The sequence below is a fragment of the Fistularia commersonii genome, chromosome 23, assembly GCF_037954325.1.
Source record: "Fistularia commersonii isolate RoL2024-O1a breed Wild chromosome 23, RoL_Fcom_v1.0, whole genome shotgun sequence".
NCBI classification, from domain to species: Eukaryota; Metazoa; Chordata; class Actinopteri; order Syngnathiformes; family Fistulariidae; genus Fistularia; species Fistularia commersonii.
In genome coordinates this window covers 7758387-7769320 of record NC_141306.1, presented here as the reverse complement: position 1 = coordinate 7769320, position 10934 = coordinate 7758387, and the positions used below count along the sequence as shown (strand labels likewise).

General features: G+C 45.2%; 1 long non-coding RNA gene across 2 annotated transcripts; it reads right to left on the bottom strand.

Moving 5' to 3' along the window:
• Positions 1-493: 493 nt before the first annotated feature.
• Positions 494-8737, bottom strand: LOC147220904 (uncharacterized). 2 transcript variants are annotated; one of them, XR_015107979.1, is made up of 3 exons: positions 8676-8737; positions 5579-5990; positions 494-1804 (listed from the first exon to the last, which is right to left on the bottom strand). It is a non-coding gene; the product is annotated as an uncharacterized LOC147220904 (long non-coding RNA). The 2 variants fall into 2 exon arrangements; XR_015107978.1 differs by lacking the exon at positions 8676-8737 and having other exon boundaries at positions 5579-6726.
• Positions 8738-10934: the final 2197 nt, after the last annotated feature.

Sequence of the window (10934 nt, the reverse complement as noted above, 5' to 3'; positions counted from 1 at the left end):
TAATCCCAACTAGCTCTCTTGGATTTTCCAGAGGTGTTGGATAGCGTCCGACAATCCGGGGGTTACAGAGGGGGACACGACGATGACATCATCTCAAAGAACCGTTGAGTTCGTTCTTTATGTCCCTCCTCACCTGTCTCACGTGCCGCATATTGTTTCAGGCCTCGGCCTCGGGCTCGGTCCCGCTGGCCGGTTTAGCCTAGCGTGACGCTTCACGTAACGGTTCTAGATCTGTCAGCGTTCTGTTTAGTCTACCCTCCTCCGTCCTCCCCGAGTCTCCTCTGATTGTTTTTGGAAAGGAGTAAGAGCTGTGATGTCTTCAGCGTGAGCCCGTCACTTGCAGATTTATGCAAACGGCTGCACTTGAACCTGCTGCCTGCAGCCGGAGTTGCAAACACAAATACGCTTCCAAAAAAAATTACATTCCGATGCTATAAGTTGTATCATTCCCTCTAAATGCGCAAGCTTTTTAATATTCTGAGGCTCGTCTGGAGACGCCATTAAGGTTTATTGCAGATGATAAAATTATTTTCATCATGTTCCTGCGGTGTTACTTAACAACAGCTTTTCAATATGACGTCGGTTCCAGGGGAGCCTTCTGATGGTCTCAAACCTGGTAACAGGAGCTTCACCCACGCAAAGGTTTCTCTCAGAATAATAAAACTGTCTTGCACACACAGTACTGTGTCGTACACTGTAGTACACCGTAGTACACCGTAGTACAGTGTGGTGGGAGCAGTGGAGGTGACCAGTGGAATGGCCCCGAATGTCTGGCCAGGTGGGGGTTGAGTCTGGGCCCCTGTGGTAAGAACATGAGTGAGTCATAGAGAAAACCTTTCCTCTCTGGGTGTTAAGTTTGGCCCTCGCCGGCCCTTAATCTCCCTCCCGGTTTTCTCTGTCGATCCCGTGTGTTGCGATGGCGGCAGGGACGGGATTGGCCGATCTGATTCGGTGAACAAGGGACTGATTTTCAAGCTTCCCCCCGACTTGAGGTCTTTGGTAAAGTATGAGGAAATGTTGTCATTTATTTCCCATAATCCAGATTTTTTTTTAGCTTCATGTACTCTCCATAATCTGAAGGGATTAATCATCATAACAGCCTGCCATTGACCCTCATGCTTCCCGGCGGTAACGAAGGAAACACAGTCAAAGTCAGCCAAGGTCGGCAGCGATGAGGTGGGCGGGCGGGATCAGAATATCCACCAATCAAATTTGCAGGATTTGCGACCAATGCTGCACACTCGGCTCCTTGAATGTTGCACCAGCTGATCCATCTCGCGTCCTGATAGTAAGCGAGGGGAAAACACTGGTTGCTCCAAAAACACACACACTCATGTTGCAAGTGAGCTCCAGTTGTTGGACTCCTTGGTTCAGTTTCCAGAAAGATCAGGTTGAAATACAGAGCTGACGGTAATCTGACAACATGCCATTTGAACAGAAAGATTAAATGTACGCGCAAATATGTCAACATCCTGGTTACTGGTAAAAGTCAGAGCTGTCTTGTCATTTGAATCTACCACACAAAGACACACACACACACACACACACACACACACACACATACATATATGTATATATATACATGACCAATCTACTGTTACACACACTGAGAGGACGAGTATAGGGATGAATTATAATTCCACCACTGGATCATAAGGGTTCAGATTACCGGCGCTGAAAAGGAGAAGCTCAAGAACAAACCAGCGGTCGGTGAGAAGATTCATAGAGCCTTTTCTTGGGAACACCTCGCGTTGCGGTCTGCTTTTTGGAGCGTCCATTCCCCAAACCCTCACATTTCATCTCCCTGCAAACGACAACAAAAGCTTCCATTTACAAATCTGCACCCTTGAATATGAGTGTGTGTGTGTGTGTGTGTGTGTGTGTGTGTGTATGTGTGTGTGTATATCTGGTCCTGCTGTAGACGCACTGGGAGAAATGTCCTGACCAACTGGTAATTAGAAAAACTCTTCTTTGTTTGGATTTCCTTTTTATTCCTGCAGTTTCTTTGTCTATTAAGTGACGGCCGGGGAGTCGCTTTGGTACCACGATGGGCCAAAAAGCGAAACCGCGAGGCCAGCCAGACGCTTAAAATAACACTGCTACAACACCACTACTTAAATATAACTGCAGTATAATTTACTCCATCCCCTGTTTACGCGGCAGAGAGACATTTAAATGCACAAGGGCGGGAAAGGTAGGCGACGAAGACGCAAGGTACTTTTTTTTATATGACAGTTGCAGGTTTGATCTGGTAATAATCAGGAGGATGCAGCGGTGCGTGTGACCGGATCAGACCACCGTAAATCATCCCAACAACTTGCATTCCTTCGGCATTCCTGTCTGGCTTTGCACATGAGCACAAAAAAACAAAAAAAACGAAAAACAAAAACAACACACACCAACACACATACACATACAAATACAAAACATGGCGATCTTTAAGAGGAAGATGAGGCTAAATGGGGCTGCCGCGGGATATTCAGAGGGGCGTCATAGTGCAGAAATCCTGTTTTTGGGTCGAGGGGATGAGGGGGTGGGGGGTGAGAAGATGCAGAAAAACAAATGCCTCGCCTCGGAGACAAAGCTGACCATCAAATTGAGAATGAGACAGACAGGAAGGACGACAAAGGAGGCACAAACCCTCCCTTTAAAGTGTCTTTTGTTGGCCGCCAATAAGGGGCAATAAGGCCGCCGTAAAACTGCACTATGCAGGCAGATAGAGCTGCACCACATGTACAATTGCCTCTTCCACTTCCTCCGGCCACCAATAAACTAGTTGGTCAATTACCCCCGTGGTAAAAAGTAACAGTGGGAGAGTGAGACTCCCGGCGGAGACAGATGGGAAGAGGAAGCCGGCGGAGGGGAGAGGACGCCGAGACGAGACGGAGATGAAGCTCAAGACGGGAGAAACATGGCGCCTGGAAATGAAAGCTGCCTCCCCCCTTTCTTTCTCTCCCCATGGCTCCTTCCCCCTTCTGTTTCCCCCCACAGAAGGAGTCATTCGCCCCCCACCCCTTCTCCTCGCCCCTCGCAGAAGGACACTTTCTTGTGGTCTTCGCCTGTCCTCCTCCGCTCGCCTCAGCTAACAAAGGGAGGGCAGCTGGCTGTCGGAGCGGCACAGGAAGTTCAGCAATGTGTTCCTGATCAAAACGCCATGCGGGTCGAGTCTCGTCCGCCGCCGCGTCACACTTAGCAGGGAAGCTAACTGGGATACGTGGCTGCACCTCTGCTCTTCTCCCCGCGGGCAGAGGCCGACGCCGTTGCCGCCGCCGCTGCCGAGGCCAAGCTATATCACGTTTTTCATATTACGGTCATTCGGACGACCCGACACGTTTCAGATACGGAAGCTCGGAGAGGTCACACATTTAAACATCTTATTTTCTCAGCCATAAGCTCTTACAGATGATTTGATGAATTCAGTGTATTCTTAACACAGGGATGCAGTGTTCTGGAATGGCTCCCAAATTCTTATCCTAGCTATTTTTTCAGCAAACTGCATTTTATTTTATTAGTTATTATCTAATAACAGAGGATAAATAGAGGATCTTGTGTGTGTGTGTGTGTTTATGCTGTTCTTCAGAAATGGTATAATAACATGTGAGAACAATATACTAAATGTTTTCCTAATCTAAGTTCCCCGGTTGCTGAATTTTTAAGAAAACTGATTTAAAAACGGCCATTATTATTTTCTCAATTTATTTATTCTTTAACTGAATGATCATTACACACTCATCGAGAAGCTCCACCGCTGCAGCAGTAGCAGGGAAACATCGTGTACGAGCCCGGGGTGTTGTAAAGGACGGAAAATGAACAGGAAAAAAACGGAGAGAAAGAAAAACAACGAGTGTGAAAATCGACAAATAATCTGTACTGTTATAAACCCGTAAAGGTTTTGGATATCAAGTGTGCGTCGCACACAATAGTCCTTGTTTGCAAAGCAAATACTGCGCTGTTAAACACCTAAAGCGCTAATTATTTCAGGAAATAATAAATCTAAAATAAACAAATATAGATCCAGTTTTTATTTCGTTTGTCTCGTAATTTTTTTTAGATATGTACATTTTTTTCAGTTTATTGAGTCTTAAAATATTTCCGGTAATGATGTGAATTTATATTTGATATTAGCCGAAACGTGTTTTCAATGAACAAAAAATATGTCTCTCTCCAAAATATGTTTGCGGGTTTCTCTTTTCCGTTTTTTCCCCCTGGAACTAAACAGAAATGACGAATTAAAAGGGGAAAGCTCTCACAGGAAACAAGGCCGCAGTGGAACCGCCGGGAAAACAAAATCACAGCAGAAGTCAGAGAGCTAGATTTTATTCCTCTCTTGGTTCTGATTCTTTTACCATCTACCGCCGCAACCAGCACTATATATCAGTACTCGGGGATGTTTTCAATTATACACCCACCCACACACACACACACTTTTAGCTTTCGCGTTGTCAAACGATAGAATTGTTATCCAATCATTTCTGTTCTAATATAATATAACAGTAAATATGTGTCACCAGGTAACAGGCCTGTTCTCATTATTGATTATGGATTGGTGCAAGGACATCGGCTTCAGGTACTCGGTCGGTAGGCGATGTGGATGATCAGGTTTCCGAGCCAAACAGGGGTTTCCGTGGTAACAGACCGTCGACACATGGCGGTTCACCGCCATTCAAACCGGGAAATTTCTCAGCAGGAAAACCGGTAAAAACAAAACAAAACAAAACAAAATACATCCCGGTGGGAACGGGTGGTCACGTGATTCCGTCTGATTCGGCAAAAAAATGAAACCAGTGTATTTATCCTTTTTTTTACAAAGCCAAAATTAAAACATGATTTCAACAAAGCTTTTTTTCATGAATTTATAGACGCACCTTTTTTTTTAAATGCCGCATCCGGATAAAATGTGACGAATAACAACATGTCGCCCCTTTCCATCCATCCATCCCTCCACCAGCAAAACACTGGGGCGGGCGTCCTTTTTCTTTTCATTGCTTCATCCGACACACACACACACACACACACTCAAGGGTGGACATAACTCACATAAGGGAAGCAATGACTAATCTTATGGACAAAGTTGGAGATTTTATACGTGTAACAAATTTGCGTGAACGCGCGCGGGCGTGTGTGATAACTGCTGCCCACTCCATCTAAGGGGAAAGAAACTATAAATAATCTATACGTAAAACATAACGGGGGCACGGGGTTTTAAATATCATCGTAATAAAATATATTGAGTTTAGCGCGCAAAGCAGTTTTCGGGGCTTTCATAGAAATATACATAATAAATAATGAATTATAAGTTTACGCCAGATTTAAGAGACACGTGTTTAACGAACTGCGCAAACTCGGCGAGGGCAAAAAAAATCACATGTATAAACCTTTAAAACATCCCTACATAAACGTCATCAGGTTGTAAACGTGGCCTTTCGCACTCCCTCACATGCACACACACACACACACGCACACACACACACACACACACACTCGTGTCTGGTATTCTCCTGACCAGGGATTTGGGGGGCCCCCTTCATTTGACGGTGTGTGTGTGTGTGTGTGTGTGTTTGGGTGTGTGTGTGTGTACCTGAAAGGGGTGGCGGGACATCAGTGAAGAACCTGAAGGTCCCTCCTCATCCTCGGTCCACTGAGACGCATGCGCAGCAGGTGACGTGTTGTTATTGTTCACCTTCATCACAGAAAGAGAGATCCACGCACGCCGCGACGCTTCCGGTGTCCTCGTGAATCCGCCACGTCCGCTCCCCTTCCTCCGATGAAGCTGACTGCGCTGCAACTTGAACTTGTATTTATTCACGTTTTGTTTTTCTTTCTTTAATAATTTAGTATCAGCTCCCTCTTTATCCTCTTCATCGGTCTCCGGTAACCATGTGACCGTCTCCGGTTCTCCGCCCCGGGCAGCGCGGGGCCCCCAGGGTCCGTCCCTGGGCCGGAGGAGCCCACCTACCGGACCGGTTCCTCCAGCGAGGGCTTTTATTAATCTGCGTATGTATGTGTATGTGTGTGTGTGTTTGTGCAGAAGAGAGAGAAGAGAGACCAAACACACATACACACTCACACACACACACATACACACTCACACACACACACATGCTGAGATTATTCACTGCCAGGCAAAATATTGGACGAGAAAGGAGCAGAATGAAAGAAAGCAATCACAATGTGAAAATACATTTAAAAACCGCGAATCACGTGATCGTGCGTGTGTTCCGACATTAACCGTCTCGTCCCGGTAAAAAGGCCAGTTCGTCCCGCCGCATGTGTGACGTCACCGTTGTTCACGAATTTCGGGGAGGTTAAAACATCTGCATTTATTCCAATTGGTCAACGGATTACGTCAGAAAATAGGATTATGCCCGTAACGGCACGAAAAAATACAGTACATAAAACCCGCAAATCCCTGAACACATTGACTGTACCGTACGAGTCACATATGTTTATGTACATTTATGAGTCTAACAGTGCGCGTTATCCGTGCATTAACATATTTACACATAAACTGTATTGTGCCCGTTATATGTGTACATGAATATATGTACTATACTGCATGGGCTATATACACACATGTTACTATTTATACTAATTAAATATAAAATATGTTTATTTGTATACCTGTCCGTGATACTGCATAAATATATACTGTTAACACTAATACTAATACGAATAATACTTTTACTATTAAAATGTATACAAATACGAATACTAATACTATTAACACATACTAATATGAATACTAATACCCCCATTAACACTTATACTAATTCGAATACTAATACCACTATTCACATTTATACTAATACGAAAACGAAAACTGCTATTAATCCTTATACTAATACGAATATTAATACCGCTATTCACATTTATACTAATTCGAATACTAATAATGCTATTAACACATATTGTAATATGAATATTAATACTACTATTAACTCATACTAATACGAACACTAATACTACTTCTAACACTTATACTGATACAAACACTAATACTACTAGTCACACTTATACCAATACGAATACTAATACTACTATTAGCACTTACACTGAAACAAATACTAATACCACTATTCACATTTATACTAATACGAATACTAATACTAGTATAAACGTATACTAATACAAACACTACTACTACGACTAAGACTTATACTAATATGAACACTAATACTACTACCAATACGAATGCCAATACTACTATTAACACATACGAATATCAACACTAATACAACTACTAACAGTTATACTAAGACGAATACTAACAAAGAGTGATTGTAACTCGAATACCACTGATAACCACAAATACGAATACTACTCCCTGTACTGCTAATCGAACTAATATCCCTTTAAATTGTAATTTTATCGAGTATTCCACTAGTGTTTTTACGTGCTTTTTCCAAAATAACAAGTGAGTTACGAGTGTGTGTGTGTGTGTGTGTGTGTGTGTGTGTGTGTGTGGTTGCCTCCGTGAGAAGAGGTTGAAGTTTAAAAAGGACGGAATGAAGGAGAAATCCAAATTTGTGTTGTTTTTTGTTTGCTTAATCCGTCTCTAATCCATATCCGTATTGATCCGTATCGATAATTCCGGGTTAAATGGTCATGATTTGCGCGTAAAGTGGATTATCGCGGGAATCCAGGCCGCGGTTCCCGTGTGGGTGTGGGTTGGGTTGGATGGAAAACAAAGACAGAAAACACGGCCAAGGAGCCGCGGAGTTTCCACGCGACGGCCGGAGTCTCGATCACGGCCGTGTTTTTTCGTCACGTCGGCAGCGTGGGCTACGCGGAGGATCTTTCCCAGTAGAGGAGATTTGCCATCGAAAAGCAGCTACAAAAGATTTGACGCACACACACACACACACACACACACACGCACACACACACACACACACACACACACACACACACAGACGCACACCGAAATAAATAACACCTTGTAAAAATGTGTGTATATTAGAAATAAAATGAACGCGTGGGCAAACGGCTTGAAAAATAAAATGCGTGTATGCGTCAAGTGTGTGCGTGCGTCCGTGCGTGTGCGTGAGAATGACCATTCTTTGTTTTTAGGGAAGCAATAAAAGGAAAAATGGGAGGAGGAGGAGGATAAGGAGGCGGAGGAGGAGGAGAGCGCAGACAGGAAAGGGGAGACAGACGCGGTCCTGTTGTCCAGACCAAACAGCCTCTCCTCTTCCTCCGCCGCGTCCTGCCTCCTCTTCCTCCTCTCCGCCTGTTGTCTCCTCTCGGTCTTCCCTCCATCTTCCTCCTCCTCCTCTTCCTCCTCCTCTTCCTCTCCCTCCGTTCCGTCCGGCATCTTCCCTCCTCGTCCTAGGTTCTTCCTCAGCCTCCGTCCGCCTGCTCTTCATCCTCCTCCTCCTCCGTACCTGCCGCTTCCGGTTCCCTCTCTCCGGGGGAGGACGCTCCGCTCCCGCCCGGACCCGGAATGTCACTTTTCGGTCGTGCCGCCGATCCTTCCCGGAGCGCCGTCAGACCGACCGGAGCTTCCCGCCGTCACCGGAAGAAGAAGAAGAAACCCCGCACGTCTGAGTGGGAGGACCGGATAGGAGCTGGGAGACGCCGCCGCCGTCGCATATCCGGTTGTAATGGAGTAACCCCCCCACCACCCTTCCTCCTCCACCCACCCCACCCCTCACTCCCTCCCCCGCCTGCGGTACCTCGATGCTCGGTGTGCGGGGTGGGGTCCGCCCGCTTCCGCTCCCGCTCCCGCCGGTGCCCGGGACCCCGTGGAGCGTCAGGTACAGCCGCATCCCGTGGACACCTGGTGATGGCGGCCGCAGCGGGGTGGGTGGGTGGGTGGGTGCAGTGGGGAGTGGGGGTGGGTGGGGTGGGGGTGTGTGTGGGGGACATAAAGCCGCCCCCCCACACACACCCACCACCGACTCCTCATCGTTACGAGTAAATTATTCAGGGACCGGCCCGGTGCTCGGAGCGCACCGGAGGGAGACCGGGGAGGTCTGACGGGAGGGGGCGGGGCCTGGCAGGGGACATTAACCCGGAGATTAAATTAATGGCAAAAAAGATGGCGCCTTGTAGTCCCCGCCCTCTTCCTCCCTGTCTTTCTTTCTTTTGACATGGGTATTGTTTTAGACAAAGATAGATAGATAGATAGATAGATAGATAGATAGATAGATAGATAGATAGATAGATAGATAGATAGATAGAAGTAGGCCCTCCTGGGTGTTCAGTTCTGTGTTCTTTGTTGTTCAGGGAAAATTCTCCTCTCCTGCAGGCTCTGCAAATTCAGGATAGATGGTTAGCAGGGGCTGGAGGAGGAGGAGGAAACCGATAGAATAAAAGGTAATGCCAGATTTTCTAATTTGGGTGATGTTAATGAGAAAAACCGAACAAAGCTAAAAAAAACATGATCTATCAACTATCTATCTATCCATCTATCTATCTATCTATCTATCTATCTATCTATCTATCTATCTATCTATCTATCTATCTATCTATGATTTTATTTTGACTGTAGTATATTATGAAGATTATTTAATAATGTATTTGTGTATTTTTATGTATTCATGCATGTATGTAATTGTTTATTAACATTATTTGATCAATGTCTACTCCCATTTGTTCTGAGATTTTTTCTATATTTTACACGTCCTGTCATTTTTTTTTTCTATATTTTACAAGTTAATTTTCATTAATGTCTTTCCTGAATTTCCTTGAAGCAAGAGAAATATATTCATTAAGAAAGGAGGCAGAGTTTATCATTATGTTTGGCCACATTTATTAGTTTACTTATATTGGCTATATATTGAAGTCAATGTAAAAGAAATGTAAAAGAAATATGTCACACACACACACACACACACACAAACACACACACAACACACACACACACACACACACACACACACACACACACACACACACACACACACACACACACACACACGTCACCCCTGGTCCTGCCTTGCACCTAGAAACAACAGGCGGCCAAAAACCCCTCCTAGAATTAGATTTATTGACAGGGACTGTGAGAAAGCTTTCCTGCAGGTGAATATGGATGTTATATCGACGCCCGTGAACCACTTTAACGTAAAGCTGAGATTAAATCAACACTCTAGGCGGAAAAGGTGGGGGGCAGAATGTCAAGAGGCCAACTTAAGAGCGCAGGAAACGCGGTCAAAGGCCAGACTTGGCGTAAGGATTCAAATTGAAAAATGCAGATCCTGTTCAGAATTGTTTCGTTCCTCCCTCTTTTCCACATCTCTCACCTGAAGCGTGGATAAAGTCCGGTCCAACTCGAAATGAACCGTAATTGAGACGGTAGCAAATCACGGCTAACCCACGCCGCAGACTTATTTATTGCATTATTATTTGCCTCCCGGCCGCTGGGCTCCCGCCCGGCCGAGCCCAGCCCGCGGCAGCGAGACGGGCAGCCTTCAGACAGGAAGGAACCCCGGGCTGAACCGGAGAAGGTGGGCGGGCGAGAGAGGGAAAGAGAGAGAGAGAGAGAAATACAGTCCGGTGGAAAAAGGTCCCTCGGTGCATTGTAGGTTTGCGGGAAGGAAAAGAAATACCATCATTTTTTGTTTTAAAGAGCTTTTTGTGATGATTTTTCAGAATAAAAAGGTGCTTTCTATCAACATGTTCGGTCAGAGGAGTGGAGCTTTTAACTTTTCCTCTCCACCGATTGATTTATTATTACTTGGTTTTTCTTCCAGCCTTTTTTTGACTTAGCATAGATGTGTCCGGCAGGAACGGAGGTGTTCGGTTGTGACAAAGACCCCGAACCATATTTATAACCAATATCTATAACCAATATTCACCCAGACATAAAAGTATGTTTAATTTTCCTTCTTTCTTCCCTTAAAAATACCACAAAGTGTGCGAAATGTGAAATTCAGATTCTGATCCGAGTCGGTCTTTGCGGGTCACATTTTGACCTCTGACCTCTGGTCTTG